Below are 17,191 nucleotides of genomic sequence, written 5' to 3' on the forward strand. Positions count from 1 at the left end.
TATTATTCCTACAGTCTAAAATTTGGCTTCTAAGGTTGTATTTAGTCTGATTCTTCTTAGCCTTTTTTGAAATAAGCTTTGAGATATAATTCACATACCATAATATTCATCTATATAAAATGTACAGTTTAGCGGTTTTAGTATATTTACAAACTGTGTAACCATTACCACTAATTTTAGAATATTTTCATCACCCCTAAAAAGAAACCCTGTATTCTTTCTTTTTAACTGTCATTCTTTATTACCATGTCATGCTAATGAATTTTCCTCTAGTACTAGATAACATTGGCTATTTGAGACTCAAAATCAACATTTAGGGAAGAAAAGAACTGAGGGAAGAAGATTTGATCTATAGGCATAACAAATACTGGAAAAACTGTGATTTGGGATTGTAGAGTATTGCTCCCTATAACGGATGTTATGAACGTTCCTTTGAAAACACAGACATGATCCAAATAAGCAAAACACGAAACTACTTGCCAGTGTAAGCAAAGAATCTTTCACTGGGGGGGCCAGCCCAGTGGCGCAAGCGGTTAAGTGCACGCGCTCTGCTTCAGCAGCCTGGGGTTCGCAGGTTTGGATCCCGGGGGCGCACCGACACACCGCTTGTCAAGCCATGCTGTGGCGGCGTCCCATATAAAGTAGAGGAAGATGGGCACACATGTTAGCCCAGGGCCAGTCTTCCTCAGCAAAAAGAGGAAGATTGGCAACGGATGTTAGCTCAGGGCTGATCTTCCTCACAAAAAAACAAAACAAAAATCAAAAAAGAATCTTTCATTGGGGAGACTCTTCATCTATTGCACAACACAATTTGTTTATTTCAGAAGCTGAAGAGAAAAGATGATCTGAGCTTTACTTAAGTAAAACAAAAGTTCTATATTTTAAATTTAAAAGTCTGGGATTTAAAATAGCATTCTGAAATGTTCATATCCAACATTAAAACATTTTTTACTTGCCAAATGAATGATGTTTCAAGGTGTTGTTTCCATGGCTTATGAGATAGTCCATAAAATGCCCAGTATATTTTCCCCTAAAACTTGGTTATTCCCTTGCCCCCCTGCTATGCTTGATAGAAACCTGAATCTGAAATTCTAAGGAAAAATCCAAGTAAAAGGAGCCATTTTACTCTTTCCCACCGTGGGTAGTTACAAGTCTAGGACTTGGTGGTCCTCCATGGCAGCACATGGCACAGGCTGAGGAAGGAAACTTACAACAGACAAATCCTACCCAGTTTGCGAAGCCAGAGACGAGCCTGATGGGAAACTCAATGAGTTCCACTTAGCTGTGAAATATCTAAATCCTTCTAGGATCTCGATTTTTCTAGAATAGAAGCTAGTAAGAGCATTTACTACTACTCTCCCACCCACTTTATCTCAAGGGCACTCATGGTGTTGGCCATTTGTGATTGGGTGGTTTCTGTCTCCTTTTCTTTTAAACAATAGGTTAATATGCAAATTGGTCCTCCCAGGGAAGCATCTGGAAAAGGAGAGGATAACTTTCCCAACTTTTTCAGTAAAGCCTGCCAAAATATAATAAAGTTTCAAGATTATTAGAAGCATTAGGTTCCATGTATTAGATAATACATACTATACCACATGTAAAAGATCTATCCTTTTTACAAATTCAAAATTCCTGAAAAGTAAAAAAATATTCATACCAAAAGATGCAAAATTTTTAAAAACAAAGCTGGGCATTTAACCAGCCAGCCACCCAGGCCGAGCACACAGCTTCAACTTAACCACGTTTCCCAAATGCAAAATCTTTTGCTCATCCCACTTGTTTTCAGTCCTGGCTAAATGTCAGAATTACCTGAGGAGCTTTAAGAATCCTGGAGAGGGACCGGGCAGCCCGGCCCAGTGGCGCAAGCAGTTAAGTGTGCGCACTCTGCTGCTGGGGTCTGGGGTTCGCAGGTTGGGATCCCGGGCGCGCACTGATGCACCGCTTGTCAAGCCATGCTGTAAGGGCGTCCCATATAAAGTGGAGAAACATGGGCACGGATGTTAGCCCAGGGCCACTCTTCCTCAGTAGAAAAAGAGGAGGATTGGCAGATGTTAGCACAGGGCTGATGATCTCATAAAAATAAAAAAAGAATCCTGGAGATTGGGCCTGACTCCCAGACCTACTGATGACTCTTTTTTAAATCCACCATGGAGAATCCCTATGCCCATCCAGGGTGGAGAACCAACACACAGCCTTCAGGAAGAGCAGGGATCCCTTCGCAAGTCCCACCCATCCCTCTGAGAAGGGACTTGGGTTTACATTTTAACTTCGTGCTCCCCTAAGCATTATCTTTGCATTAGTTGCTCAAGAACTGAGCTTGGGTTAGTTAATTAAAACTTCATGGGTGGGCCCCATGGCTTAGCGGTTAAGTGCGAGCACTCCGATACTGGCGGCCTGGGTTCGGATCCCAGGCGCGCACCAACACACCGCTTCTCCAGCCATGCTGAGGCCGCGTCCCACATACAGCAACTAGAAGGATGTGCAACTACGACACACAACTATCTACTGGGGCTGTGGGGGAAATAAGGAGGAGGATTGGCAATAGATGTTAGCTCAGAGCCGGTCTGCCTCAGCAAAAAGAGGAGGATTAGCACTGATGTTAGCTCAGGGCTGATCTTCCTCACAAAAAAAAAACAAAAAAAAACAAAAAAAAAAAACTTCAGAACATTCTCCCTTTGTACACTGAAAATCCTATCAACGTTTTTCTGAGAGGCAAGGCAAGTCTAAGTGTTGCCAAAGACCAAGTTTTAGAGTCAAGTTTTAAAGACATTCTTGTGTGAGGGAGGAAAAAAAAAAAGTAACATCACTCTTTTAATCCTCTTCAGAGCTCTTCCCACACTGCTGATCTGAGATAAGCTGCCGTTTTTAAAGGCTGAAGGCCCCCTTTCTTTAAAGCATTTTGGCCTTTGACAATAATGACAGAGTTGACCCTTTCTCTCCCCAAAGCCTCATCTTCCTTATCCACAGATAACATTACTGACCTGCCAACATAGGCCACAGGCTTCAAAGTTGTTTACCCACTAGCTCTGGTGGGCTTGCCCTGACCCAGCATCAGTGTCTCACAGAGTCCCCTGTTGTGACCAAGGACATGTCCTTAAAATGTGGCTGGCCTCCCAGGCAGTGGTCATGGAAGAATGGAGAAGTGACCCTGAAAGGTCTCATCCACTGACCTTTACTTTGCTCTAGCCAACTGCCCAAATAACTAAAAACAGCAGGGTAGCTCACTTTCCCAGATGAATTCCAATTTATCCCTAAATATCCAAGCCTGGTCCAATGTTTAAAGTTCTCAGGCCATCCAAAATCTGTCAGCTGGCTCTCAACCAGGGTGATTCTGCTCCCCAGGGGACATTTGGCAACGTCTGGAGACATTTTTGGTTGTTACAACTGGGAAAAGGTTGCTACTGGCATCTACTGGGTAGAGGCCAAGGATGCCGCTAAACATCCTATAGTGCACAGCACAGCCCCCAACAAGAACTATCCCGTCCAAAATGCCAATAGCCTTGAGAAACCCTGGACTAGGTCATTTGCCAGCCCACTGTTGGATAAATGTTTGAAGAGACTCTTATTGCAATTTAATTTAGTTTCAAACAGGGAACACAAACTCAAAGGCCAAGAAGGTAAGGAAATATCACATGAACAAAGTGGCTGTATATAAGGCACTAGGGTGTGGTGAGGTCTGTGCCAAATCAGAATGCAAATGTTCACTAAAGTCATTCCATTTTTAAAAATAACACTGTGCTGGCCAAACAAAACATGAGAGCTGACTACATCCATCCTGTGTACCAAAGGTGATCAAACTCTGGTTTAAAGAGATCAATTTAAACAGATCTTTGATCACCCAAAGACACTGTCTAGCCTCATCCCTTATAGCCTATGGAACTTCCTGAGCCCCAGGACTGGGGAATGCGACCAGAACTGTTCAGTTAAGGAGAATAGCCTAGAGATCAGATCTCTAGCTCCAGCCAAGCACAGGGTCTCAGGTACATTGTGCTAAGAGCAGGGGCCAACATTGGAAGCCCTGAAAGTAAAAAAATCGAGTTCCCCCCATGATCTCCATTCTAGGGAAACCCAGTGGCTATTACATCAATATTACATAATGCCATATAAGTCAGGTCATTATTTTAAGATGATACCGTTCTCACAAAATTTTAGAATTTTCACATCGTTTCACAGATGAGGATACAGAGGCCCAGTAAATTTAAAGGATTTCCCAAGTCTGAACCTAAAATCAACTGGTGTGTCTTTTTCCTCTGTGCAACTGCAAAGAGCAATCAAAAGGCAAAGGGATTTCTTTCAAGGTATCAAACATTTGTGACTAAACCCTCTACCAACATAAATAAGTTATACGTAGATGTTAAATTTAAACCCACTCAGCATCATCCTCTTTCCCTGTTTAGAAAAATCATTAACACGTTTGCCCCAAGTCACTGTTTTAAGATCTCTTGCCCACATAATGGAAGAATTAAAAGCAGGTTAAAAATCTCCAGCCCTCCTTTCAGATCAGGCTGCGGAGAGGAAGGCCAAGTCAGCAAACGGAACACAATAAGGAGGAAGCCGGGACCTGAACATCCCCGTGTGTATGCATGCTTTCTGTTGGAGGAATTCCTGGCCTGAAGACACAGTATAAACAAAGGCAATCCAGAGGGAAACAAATGATAAGATAAGTGAAATCCAATAACTCCCTCTGTCCTCCCCTCCACCTACTTCCCCAACTTCTTCCATCAGAAAAACAATCTGAGCTTGGGAGAATTAAAATGTAAGCTGTCCTCTCTCTGCTGCCACATCCTAAGTCAGGAGGTTAAGGGGGAAGATGTGCTTCCTTGTAAGGTCAGTGATTATGGCTCCCCTCATATGGAACCTGGCCAACTGGGGACAACCTTCTCCTTCTGCCCATAGAGAGGCTGTGAGAGCAGAACTGGCAAGAAAGCAGTTTACTGGTCCTCCAGCCTCAAGTTACAATCCAAGGAGCATAGTAGGAAAAGGTGGAGCTTGGAAGCAAGGTAGCTCAGTCACAGCCTGAATAGAAATTGGGTCAAAGTAAAAATAATATATATTTTTTTAATTTTAAATCTCTTAGCAGAAAATGTCACATGCAAAGTTGTTTCCTGCCACAGTTCCTGGAACTTCTGTAGTTAGGAGTGTCACCTACTCACAGAATGTCAAGCTCCAAATGGGTCATAAAGGTTTTCTAGTCCAATCCAATCTCTATTCTTGATTTTAATAATACAAAAATATAATGACAGGCCTTTCATTGAACCTTCTGAGAACATGGTACAGTCTCAGAGATCAGCTTCAATTCCAGCACAATTCATTCCACAGCCTCTCTGACTCTTAGTTTGAATTACCATTGAGGGCTGGGCAATGGGGCAGGGTGGGGAGTTACCTCTAATGCAAACAAGATTGCCACAAACAAGCAGAATGGGAAACAGAGAAATGTTAGTTATTTCTTTTGCCACCAACATTCTAAATCAAATAACAGCCACTAATATGGGTAACTGTAAATGCATTTTTAAAAAAATATACTAAATCATTTACCTTGGACAGAACCATATGACATTTTCTGTATCCACAATTTCACCAACCTTCAAGAGTAGAGAACGAGAATGCAGCACAGTCCTTCAAATGGTTTAATTTGTCTGATTCACTTTAACTTTTTACAATAAGTTTTGCAATCAATTCTCAGGATTTAGAAGGGTCTCTAGTCTAACCCTCTTCTCACAGAACTGCAGGTTCTAACTTAACTTGTGTCTTGACATTTCACTGCTCAGTTTTACCAAATCTCTATGAAACAAATACAAATTTAAGCCTAAACACATACGAACAATCTAACTCACTTGGTGAATGATGTTGACCACAATCCTTACTCTTCTTCTAGGTTGCAAATCTGCAGAAGCTCTATGGAAGAAGAGCAAAGCCCAGAGGTGGCACCAAAACACACACTAACAATTTCGGTCACATCCCCCCCAAAAGAGAAAAGACTATGGGGCTTTGGCAAGGTTGAGGGAGCCGCCCCTAGTCCTAACCCACTCCTCACAGGAGGACACCTGTCAGAAGCATGGAGTTCCTTGGCAAAGCCTTGCCTCCAACTCATGAGGTCTGAAATCAGTTCATTTTATAATACGGCACCATCTTTTGCCCCTAGTGGTGATGGCTATGCACTGATATATTCACAGTGTACTGTCTAGTCTCTTTTGTGGCCAAGACCATGATGAGTTAAAAAAAAAAAAAAAAAAAGGCGACTAGGATTACAGGAGCAGTTGTGGCTCCAAAACAAGGCAGAGCTAACCCATGTCCTGACCTTGTTTGTACGCCACTAAAAAGTGAGCTTAGCCAATAAGCCAGAATATAAGAACCCATCTCAGAAAACAGAATATGGGCATCTGTATCACCCAGACAATCCCCAATGTTCGGATCTGGGCTATCTACTCTTGGAAGGCTAAACTCAGTCCATCAGATGGGCAAAGTTTGCCAATCGCACAGAAGATCTTTTTTTCAGAAATGAAAAGGACAAAGACCAGTTTAATAGGTGACCCTAATTGTACACCTGGCAGAAACACAAGTAACCTTCAAGTCGAATCCTGGTGCAATTTATAGAACAGAATGAGCTCAGGTTATTACTAAAGGTGAATGACATACTTAGGAAATGTAACAAGATGAATGAAAAAAATAAACAAAAGCTTCTGAAATCAATGTCTGTGGAATGAATATTATGTTTGACTAGCCTAATGGATAACGAGGTTTTTGTTTTCCTTTTCCCTTCCTGGCAATATGCTATTAGGGCATAACTTTCCTATTATTTCCCTAAATGACACAGTTTGTGTTTTAGTCAATTGTCTTCATTAAATATTGTCAAAGTGGCACAATCTCCAGTTTTAAGCCAAAAGGAAAAGATCTGTTGTAAGTCAGGAAATCACACCAGCTACATTAGAAATTGAACTTGCTTCCCTAGTTTTCCACATTTAATTCACAATAGTGGGGCTATGGTTTAAAAGAATGGCAATTGTATATTTGGCGCCAAATTTGCTCCACTGTAAAAATAAATAAAAGTCTCTCTTCTGAGGTGGGGGGGAAAACTTATTCTAATATCTACGGATACCCATTATCAGATTACATGTTTGACTACTGGTCAAGTTTTCATCATTTTCTTTTCAAAAGAGCTTTCACAATTTATGTTAAAAGACAACAGGGAGAAGGGAAGCTAAGAAGTTATGGGCCCTCTTAACTCGCAAAGCAAGCTTCTGTGGCCCTGCTCTGGGTGAGAAGGGATTTTTTCAGATAAGAGATTCAACCTACTGAAAGGGCACTTCAGTTAACAAATAGGGTCTAAGGCTGGACAGGCTCCAAATAAAGTTCGAGATGGCACATAAGAGCATTTACTTTTTCAAAGAATTTGCCTATCATTCACATAGCAAAAAGGAGGGAGTTCAAAAGTTCTTATCATTCAAACAAGCAAATGCAACCATTTTAATCTCATGCAACATTTTCTGTTCCAGAAAAATCAGGCTACGTATAAGAAACCATTAAGTGAAGCAGCACTTTTACTCTCAACCGATCCAGCACTTATTGACCCAGCACTGTTTCAGAGTTAAGAGATGCAAAGGAAGTTGTGATTCCTCCAACTTGATGGAGAGAAAAGAATATAACATAGGAAAACTAGAGGCGAGGCAACAGCGTGGGGTGTAAAGAACTAGGCTGCCTGGGTCCCTAACCTGGGCTGCCACTGAGTAGCTGTGTGACCTGAGCTAGGCAAGTTCCTTCACTTCTTCATTCCTCAGTTTCCTCAGCTGTAAAACGGTGATGCTAGTACCTACCTCACACAGTTGTTGTGAGGAGTCCCAGGTTAAGCCCACATGTGAAGTGTTAGGAAGGGCCTGGCACAAGGTCAGTTCCTCAAATACCTTGACTGCTGGCTGTAAGGTCAGCTGTGCAGTCAGGCTAAGGGCTCTAAGGAGGAAGGAGCAGGGACCGGCCCGGTGGTGCAGCGGTAAAGTGCACGCGCTCCGCTGCTGGCGGCCCCGCCAGGCTGAGCACTGATGCACCACTTGTCAGGCCATGCTGTGGCGGTGTCCCATATAAAGTGGAGGAAGATGGGCACGGATGTGAGCCCAGGGCCAGGCTTCCTCAGCAAAAAGAGGAGGATTGGCAGATGTTATCTCAGGGCTGATCTTCCTCACAAAAAAAAAAAAAAAAAAAGGAAGGGGAAGGTGAAAGCTGAAGGATAGGCAGAGAAGGCTTCCTGGAGGCTGGGGCACTCAAGCTGGCTGTGCAAGGACAGGAATGTAGACTTTCAGAAGAGTGCACGTCCAGATGAGGAGGGGCCACTGCTGCAGGAAGTCGCAGATAGGGGTAAAAACCAGGCGCGCTAAAACAGCAAGGAGGAAAATAAGCTCACCAAAGCTGAGGGTGTATTTGGTAAGTGCAGATTAATGGGGCCGGCGGGAGGCAGGGAGCCCTCTGTATGCTTGTTGTTGTGTTCCTAGGATTTAACATTTAACTCATTTTTAGACACATGTGCTATGAATGCAAACTCACTCTGAAATGCTCAGTTCTTTGGTCCTGGAACAGTAAAAAGGATGCCAAAAAATAAAAAGGTAAACACTTTTTTTGCTGCAGATATAGTCTGCTAGAGTGGAATGTAGGTCAACAAAACCCACCTGCATCTCATCTTCATCTGGCCCTCTTTCAGTGGGGGTACTCAGTGGTGGTTTGGAGGAAGGGGAGAGCCCTCCAGATCCATCTTTCAATTCCAATCTCTATCAGCTCCTCTCAGCCACTCTAAGCACAATCTACACAAAAAAGCACTTGCTAGTGAATGTAACTTCAAGAGAGGTATCCTCAGCCCCAGGCTGCCCTGCCAACATACAGAAACGGCCCTCCTTACCGATTTCTTAAATATTACCTGTGCTATCACTCGCCTCTAAACTGAGCTCTTGGGAAAACCAAGAACTGATGCTGTGAGTGTTTAAGATATATACTCACTTAGAAGATTTCCTCCATTACCAAGGTAGAAATTGTAAAGCCAAAATAAGTGACAGTAGTCCACATTCCTTATTCAAAGAAGAAAAATCACAAAACAAAAAAGAAGACTTTTCATTAAACAAGTTTACTAACCTAAGTTGGCAAAGTTGCTTTGTTACCTGCAATATAAGGAAAGATTTAACACTTGGAAATACCAGGAACGTGACACGAAGCCAGGGAGGGCCCCACAGAAGTGACAAGCTCTGTGATTATTTTCTGAACCAAACACCTAAGGCTCTCAGTGGTAACAAGTTTTGTTGGAAAAGCTTGTTTCCCCTGATCCAACAGCTGTAACTTTTTAAGTGATTTCACAGAAGACCTCAAGATTCTCAAGCCAAAGCCACTCTTTATAACATCCCCAAAATATTTACAAAATGAAACACTTTCAATCTTAACTATGTTGTGTTTGCAAACACCTTATTTGTTCTGATGACCATAATACCAACACTAAAAGGAGCCTTTTAAACGAAGTAGCTCAAATAAAACCACACACAGACATACATACATTCTTCACACCCAGAGCGTATCCACAAAGCAAGAAAGCCAGGATTCAAATTCCTTGGCACCTACTCACTGAGCTTCCATAAGCACCACCCAAGGACAAGACTGGCCGCACCCTCTTTATTGTCACACCTCCTCACTAATGGATACTTCCGAAAACCCACAGAATCCCTCTCACTGGATATTAACAGGATTCTCCAAATATTGAACAAATGTCTCCCACCCTCTTCCTCTCTCACATCAGCCAGCCTGGGACAACTGACCCTCTTCACAGAACAACTCCACCCCTGGTGAGAGAGCTACTCTCCAGCTCTTCTACCTAAATGGTGCCTCAGGAGCCGCAGGCGGCCTGGCAACAGCCTCTAGGTATCTTTGCCTTGGTCTCTCTCCCTATTCTCCTGTCATACACCTCCTGGGAAAGTTGTCTGGGCCAAGGATAGTACAATGGAGAGAAATGTAGAAATGTCTGGCTTGGGGTAATAAGAACTGTATTAAGAATTGTAGGAGGGCCGGCCCTGTGGCTTAGCGGTTGAGTGCGCGCGCTCCGCTACTGGCGGCCCGGGTTCGGATCCTGAGCGCGCACCGACGCCCCGCTTCTCCGGCCATGCTGGGGCCGCGTCCCACATACAGCAACTAGAAGGATGTGCAACTATGACGTACAACTATCTATTGGGGGGCTTTGGGGAAAAAAAAGGAGGAGGATTGGCAATAGATGTTAGCTCAGGGCCGGTCTTCCTCAGCAAAAAAAGAGGAGGATTAGCACGGATGTTAGCTCAGGGCTGATCTCCCTCACAAAAAAAAAAAAAAAAAAAGAATTGTAGGAAAAAAAGTCTATGTGGATGATGTATTCCAAAAGCAAATAATTACAAAATACATCATTCTATTTCAAACACATGGAAGGCCTTTTATACTTCAAGTCACATTCCACAGGAGTTTTGGTTTATGCTGAGATGAAACTGCTTGACGGAAAGCTATGGGGAACATTATAGTTGATGACAGAACTATCAGTAGAAAGAATACAGATCTTTGATATCCAATCATGGCTCTACTACCTAATACTGATGTAACAAATATTTATTAAATACTTACCAATGGCCAAACACTGCTTTAAATACTGGAGAGACAGGGATAGACAAGACAAAGACCCTGATCTCAAAGATCTTAGGCGAGTGGGAAAAAAAACCCACACATTGGAAATGGTGTCAGAAGTATAGGAAGACAAGACGTAAACAGATAATTGAAGAGATTTTCAGTCCACAATAAGTTCTAGGACAAAAATGAAGAGTGAGTGACAACTTCTGATCCTGTTTCCTCAGGGGGATGTAGTCACCTACTTAGAATGAGATGACAAATGTCAACCATCTGGTACACAGCATCCCCAAGCATGGACCTGCCTGCAAATGCACATGCACAGAAGCTCAAAAATACACACCTTTCCTCCCTTAACTGCAGTATCTGTGATAATTCACTTTGGTCTGAAATGAAAACAGAAGGGAAACAAAGTATTTGTGTATTCAATTACACTTAATGCAATTAAGTTACACACCACTGCATTCATAGAGAATCTATAAAAAGGCAAAACCTAAACAATTAATTCTTGATAAACAGAAGTCCAGACACTGGGATAACAGTAGTGTTAGAAATAACATTATAAATAGTAATATGGCTGCCTTGCCCACTTTGAAGGATTGCCATGAAGAGCCAGACTATTTTGCTATATACATACAAGTAAGACTCAGAGATATTAACCCAATGCCACAGTGTCAGAAGCTGGGTTTAAACTCTCATCTTCAGATTTCTTCGAGAAAAATAAAAGACACTGAACAAGTCCTTCTTCGAGTCACAGGACTTTTATACCTAGTCAACCTTAGGAAACCCTCTCTACTTCTCCCCACATCACCAAAGACCAAGGTTCCCCAGAGGTAAAGGGTTAACCCCAGAGGGCAGTAGCCAGTAATGACAGGGCCAGAGCAGGACCCAGCCTCCTACATCCCAGCCCAGCGGGCTTCTATCTCAAGGACCGGCATCCTCTAGGCAGGCTTTCAGATTCTGTGAAAACCACAAGGGACGGCTGTGACTTCCAGAATACAATTTCAGTTATTACTTGTCCCTAAAAACTCCCCAGGACTTGCACCGAGGGCAAACTGAGGACCTTTACTGACGGCCCAGGAGCTCTCTTCCTCCAGAACAGAGGAGAGCTCCCTCCTTGAGAAAGCGGCCTCCAACCGGGTGATAGACGTTATTAGGAAAATGATGCAGCTAGCCCGAAGGGGGAAGAAGATCTTTCAACCATAATTTTCGCAGTTTGCCTCAGGAAAAAGGCTCCAAACAATTATTTCTGGGGAGGGAGGTGGGGAGACGAGCTACGGGCACGCGAGAGGGAAAGGGGTCTAAGAACTGTGTCCAAGCTGTTTACAAGAGAATGGAGAGAACCTCGGGGCTGTGAAACTCGTAAGAAGGAAAGAGCAGCTGGGCCCAGGGCGAGCACTTGACCACACCCACTGGCCACGCCCACCCAGCTGCCCGCAGAGCCACATCGAATCGAAACAGCAGTGGGAGCAGTTAAGATTCCGACGGCAGGAGTCGCCATGGCAACGGGATTCATCTTGCAGACAAACTCCAATTCACTAGGTCCTTCTCGAGCCTCAAGAAACTACCAGCTCAATGGGAGCAAAACGGTCACGGGTGGCATTTGCTCTTGATGCTCTCCTGCGGGCAGAGATGGGGGGCTGGGAGATGGAGTGTAGGTATCCATTCCTGGGCACCCTAAAATATTTTATGGGGCAAGAGACAGAACATCCAACCTCAGGCTGTGAGCAACTTGAGAACCGAGCCACGAGCAGGGTTTGATGAATGAGTGAGTAAGCGAAAGAATACGGTGCTAAGGACAGTGAAAGGAAATCCAGAGGATTTTACAATAGTGTTCTCGCGCCTCACGCACGTCTCCAGTCCGAGAGCAAGGGGATCACAAGCAGCTGGGTTTTCGGCACCAGCTGGGAAAACCCGATTACCCAGCCCTCCTGCCCCAGAGCGCTCCTTATCATTAGATTATTTGACATCCCGCACCGCCTTACCCCCTCCCAGCCCAGGGCTCAGGGCAGACGCTTAGCCCCAGTTCAGGTGCTCTTTGTTGAGGGAGCAATCAGTGCAGGGGGGACCGAGATGCGCCCTCCCCAGAGGGACGGGAGGCAGGAGCACTCTGCTGCGCCTCGAACCCGGGCCGCAGCCTCCCCGCGCCGCCGTCTGCCAACACCCCTTGCTCCTTCCGCAGCGCGGGTTTCCCTCCTCTTTTAGACCTTTAGCGTCCAACTTTGCCTGAATTATAGTCACCCCATTTCTTTCGAGTGAGGCCTGAAGTGAGGGTGCCAAGGACGGTGGGGGTCCCGCTCCGACGAGGACGGGTAAACGAGTCCCTCCTTCCTCGTCGCCACCTCCGAGTGCACGATTCTCCCTCTCGGAGCCTCCCGGGCCAGCGGCTCCCGACAGCAAAAGTACCCATAAGTCCCCAGCCGAGGCCACGACCCCCAGCGCCCCAGCCCCGGGGTATCTGCAGCAAGGTGGCGAGTGGTACCCTGCCGGCTCTCTTGGCATCCAAGCGCCTCAGAAAGAAAAGAGGGAGGGACGCCCGTCCTTGGAGGCGCCTTCCCCCGAGCTCGCCTTGCTTTGCGCGGTGCTTGCAGCCATTTTCCCAAACCCAGCTTGGCAGCCGGGAGTTAGGTCCCGTTCCCACCCAGACGCAACCTGAAGGACGGGTTTAATATTTACCTACTGGCCCGGGAGCTCTGGGCAGGCAGCGAGAGGGCGCGCCGGGAACCCAGCGCCCGGGCCGAAGAAGCGCGCCCACCCCCGCGCCACCGCGCGGTACCACTCAATGAATGAGTGCGTCGAGCCAGGCGGCGCGCCCCCTTACCTGAGCAGCCCCCGCATGCTGGAAAGGCGGCTCCGCGCTCCGGGTACAATGGGATCCGGTTAAATAGTTTCCTTCACAGCTGCTCGTAGGTTACCAACTCGCAGGTGACATCACCCTCTCCTAGCCTGATAGGATACAATGTGGCGCCCATTGCGCATGGACTCCCTGGCTGGGCCCGCAGACTCCTGGGAGCTGTAGTCCCGATCCCTCAAGCAGAGCCGGAGTAGCCCCGCTACTGCGGTTCGCGAAACTACCCTTCCCGACGTAATCATCGGCCGCTTCGTCCCCGCCCCTAGCCCCGCCCCCGCCGGGACCCGCCCCCTCCCCGCCCTCCAGCCTTGCAGTGTTAGCGGTGGTCGTGCAGAAGCGTGCCGACAGCGCTGGGAGGGGTAGTGAGCTCTGCGGTCGTGCCCTTTGACTTGACCTCCTCTCGGCCCGGTGCTTGCTCTGAGGGCCCCAAGGGGTCCAGGGCTAGAGCGCACCGGCCCGGCAATTCTGACCAACCCGGCTCTTTGGCCCCAGCTGGAAAGAGAAGATGAAGCCTTTCACTACCTTCACTACGAGCGGTAACAAATTAATAGGACGCGCTGGTTTCTGGGTTAAACGCGGTCTGGAATTCCCCCGCGTCCCCGAGCGTGAGGCGACGCCGATCCCGAAGGAGAGAAATCCTCGTGTGCCCCCCTTGATACAAATCACCTTTCTTTTCCTCTTTCCTTCTCCCAGTTAAGGGAGTCCGGGTGACCAACCGGAGCGCAGGGAACAGCTTAGTTGGCTCAGCTGACGGAATAGCGGAGGCTGTCACTAATAAAAATGCGGTGCAGTAGACTGACGTCGCCGCAGCCCTCCGTCGGGGAGCCTGCTGCTGCTGCGGAGATAGTACTATCGCGCGGCCATGCTTTTGTTCTTCCTTGCAGCGGACTTCCCGCTCCGATGGCTCTCAACTCCCGGGAAGACAACATCCTTGTCTAAAGTTTTAATAAATGACATACATATGTATACATGTACTTTTAAATCCACAACACCCTCCCCTCATTCTCCATACCTTTCTCTTCAAATATTTTTAAATGACCTAAACCACTCAGCATCCTGCTGTTCAAGAATCGACGTGATCTTAATACATCTAAATGTTTATTTAAAGGTAAGCAAAAGGTGTGTAGTAGAATTGTAAACTTTAGGAAGATTTTATTTTTAATATGTAAAATTTTTCCGTGGCATTTTTCATTATTCAATAAATACCAAATATTATGAAAAATTAACATGGAGAGCAAATCTCCAGGTCTTTTTAAAAGAAAAAAATCAATACAGCTAGTTACTCCAGTTAGAAAATAAATTATAAAGGCATTTGATGTCTCAAACATATGAGGATCAGCTCACACCCCTATTTCCACTAGCAAAATCTCTAGAAGACTGTACATCTTGTGAAAAGAATGTTCACAATTAAGATTTCAAAGAATTCTCCACCTAATTGTTGATGGAAGTCTTCTTATCACTCATTTTCTCAATTCATTGTGCAACAATAACTTGGGTACAAGAGAAAAATATTCTTGGAACTAGTTGAGGACCTCAGGGGAGAGGGAAATGCTTTGTTTTGCTGAGAGAGGGGTTTTAGTGCTTAATTCTGACTTTCTTTTAACAAGCTTACTCCTTGTAGACCAGACACATTTTTCTCCACTGAAGGAAGATAACTTTGAATCTTGCTCTCCTGTTCTGAGCTATTCCATCCTTTCCAAATATTGTATTAAATGGAACCCAGACAATACAAATGTTCCACTAGCCATCAGATCACAATCACTGATATTCTAGCTAATGGGTAGGCTTAATGTATTGCAGCTGATTGTGGAAAAATATTCAGAAAGAAACTTGACCTGGGATGACTCTAAAAGCTCTCCCAGTTTTATAACTGTGTAAAGCTTTTAGATGGAAATGTAATCAGTAAGCCTGAAATTTATTGAGTCAAGTTGGATGGGGAGGTTGTTTATAAGGCAGGGCTTATCCTTATAGATAAAAGTATATTATTGAGGAGGAGTAACTTTATAGGACAAATCACCTTACAGCAAGTTCTGTTGGGTCTTCAGCAATGAAGGAGAAAATGGAGTTTGCCTGAAGAAAAAAATTCCATTCTTTATAGCAATTAATATTAAAGGCATGTGTCATGTTACACAGCTCATTTCCATATATAAAGGACATCATACGTAATAAACTGTAAGCACAGAAATGGGTGGATGTGCATGTGTGAGCTGTTCTCATTAAGTAGATATAACTATAAATAATAAATATTAAAAGCATGACTGTGTTTGGAAGCATTTTGCTATAAGCGTGATGGGTCTGAACTGATCCCTGCACACTGTTTCGCTGGTAACCAGGGGAAACAAAGAAGGCTCTTCAGCATCAGAAATGCAGTCTGTGGACCTGGGACAAGAGGAAGCTTAACAACCTCTACGGAGACAGAAAGGAACTCACTCTCTGTCTCTCTGTCTGTCTCTTTCTCTCTCTCTCTCTCTCTCTCACACACACACACACACACACACACACACACGCTTATTGTGTGTGTTTGTATTCTTTCTAGGTAACTAAGTAGTCTCATAAGCCGTCAAAAACACCCACTCTGTCTAGCTTAATTTATATTCTCAAAGGATTTCTTTTTTTCTTCTTTTTAAATGACTGCTGCTGTTCTGGAATGATCTTATGAAAGACCTCGTCTTCTCCCCAAATCATTGCCTACTAATTAGGAGCCTCTGGGACCACTGAGAACAGACTTAAATTGATCATCCACAGGTGGAGGAGGGGGAAAGAAGCCATGGGGCATTTTGCTGATCTTTCAAAATAACCTCTTGCAGTTCTGGTTACAAAGTTGTGCTCTAGATAATTAGGTTTTAGATAAGGGAGGAAATGAGATATCAACAGAGAAAGAATTTAAGTTTGCAGCCTTGCATGTGTTTTACACAATAGCTTGGTGTTTTGCAACAGTTGAGGTGTGTGGAGCCCAGGTTTGGGATCACGCCATTTCACCACTTTTAAGCAGTTAATTGTGTATGACTTTGCTGGCTCTGCGTTGTTTATTCTCTCTGAGCCTCAGTTCCTTATCTTAAAAATGGGGCTAACAATAAAACCTACTTCACAAGGTTTTTGAGGATTAAATTAGATGAGACATAAAAACACTTTTCAAATTCAAAAGAACTATACAAATGTGAGTGCTTGTTATCATTTGCAATTTCCCCCTGAAGGTTATCTCACAAATGTCAGCCCTAATTATGGAACAAATTAATAAAAACCTATTTAAATTAGGAGGGCGGCCTTGTGGCCTGGTGATTAAATTTCTGTGCACTCTGCTTGGGCGGCCCAGGTTCCGAGGTTCAGATCCCAGGCGCAGACCCACACCACTTGTCAGCCATCCTGTGGCGGCATCCCACATACAAGATAGAGGAAGACTGGCACAGATGTTAGCTCAGGGCTAATCGCCCTCAAGCAAAGCAAGAGGAAGACTGGCAGCAGATGTTAGCTCAAGACAAAACTTCTTCAGCAAAAAAAAAAAACGGGGGGCCGGCCCAGTGGTGTAGTGGTTAAGTTCACGTGCTCCACTTTGGTGGCCTAGGGTTTGTGGGTTTGGATGCTGGGTGCAGACCTACATACCGCTCATCAAGCCATGCTGTGGCAGCGTCCCACATGCAAAAAAAAATTAAAAAGATCTTATTCTTAACAAGAAACTGTTGGAGATTATACAGCATACAGCATGCACGTATGATTTCACACAAAATGTACTTT

At 44.8% G+C, this 17,191-nt stretch overlaps 1 protein-coding gene across 3 annotated transcripts in view; it reads right to left on the reverse strand.

The window, feature by feature from the left end:
* Positions 1–13,562, reverse strand: part of DAAM1 (dishevelled associated activator of morphogenesis 1) — a 160,580-nt gene extending 147,018 nt beyond the window's left edge. The window contains exon 1 of one of the 3 annotated variants that reach the window (XM_004426204.3): positions 13,430–13,562. The gene's annotated coding sequence lies outside the window, so the exon portion shown is untranslated. Of the gene's footprint in view, positions 1–13,284; positions 13,329–13,429 lie in introns of those variants that run through there. The other 2 variants (XM_087448432.1, XM_014784275.2) reach the window with 2 other exon arrangements.
* Positions 13,563–17,191: the final 3,629 nt, after the last annotated feature.

This window comes from Ceratotherium simum, chromosome 24 (genome assembly GCF_057802395.1).
Source record: "Ceratotherium simum simum isolate JZ-2026a chromosome 24, ASM5780239v1, whole genome shotgun sequence".
Classification (NCBI taxonomy): domain Eukaryota; kingdom Metazoa; phylum Chordata; class Mammalia; order Perissodactyla; family Rhinocerotidae; genus Ceratotherium; species Ceratotherium simum.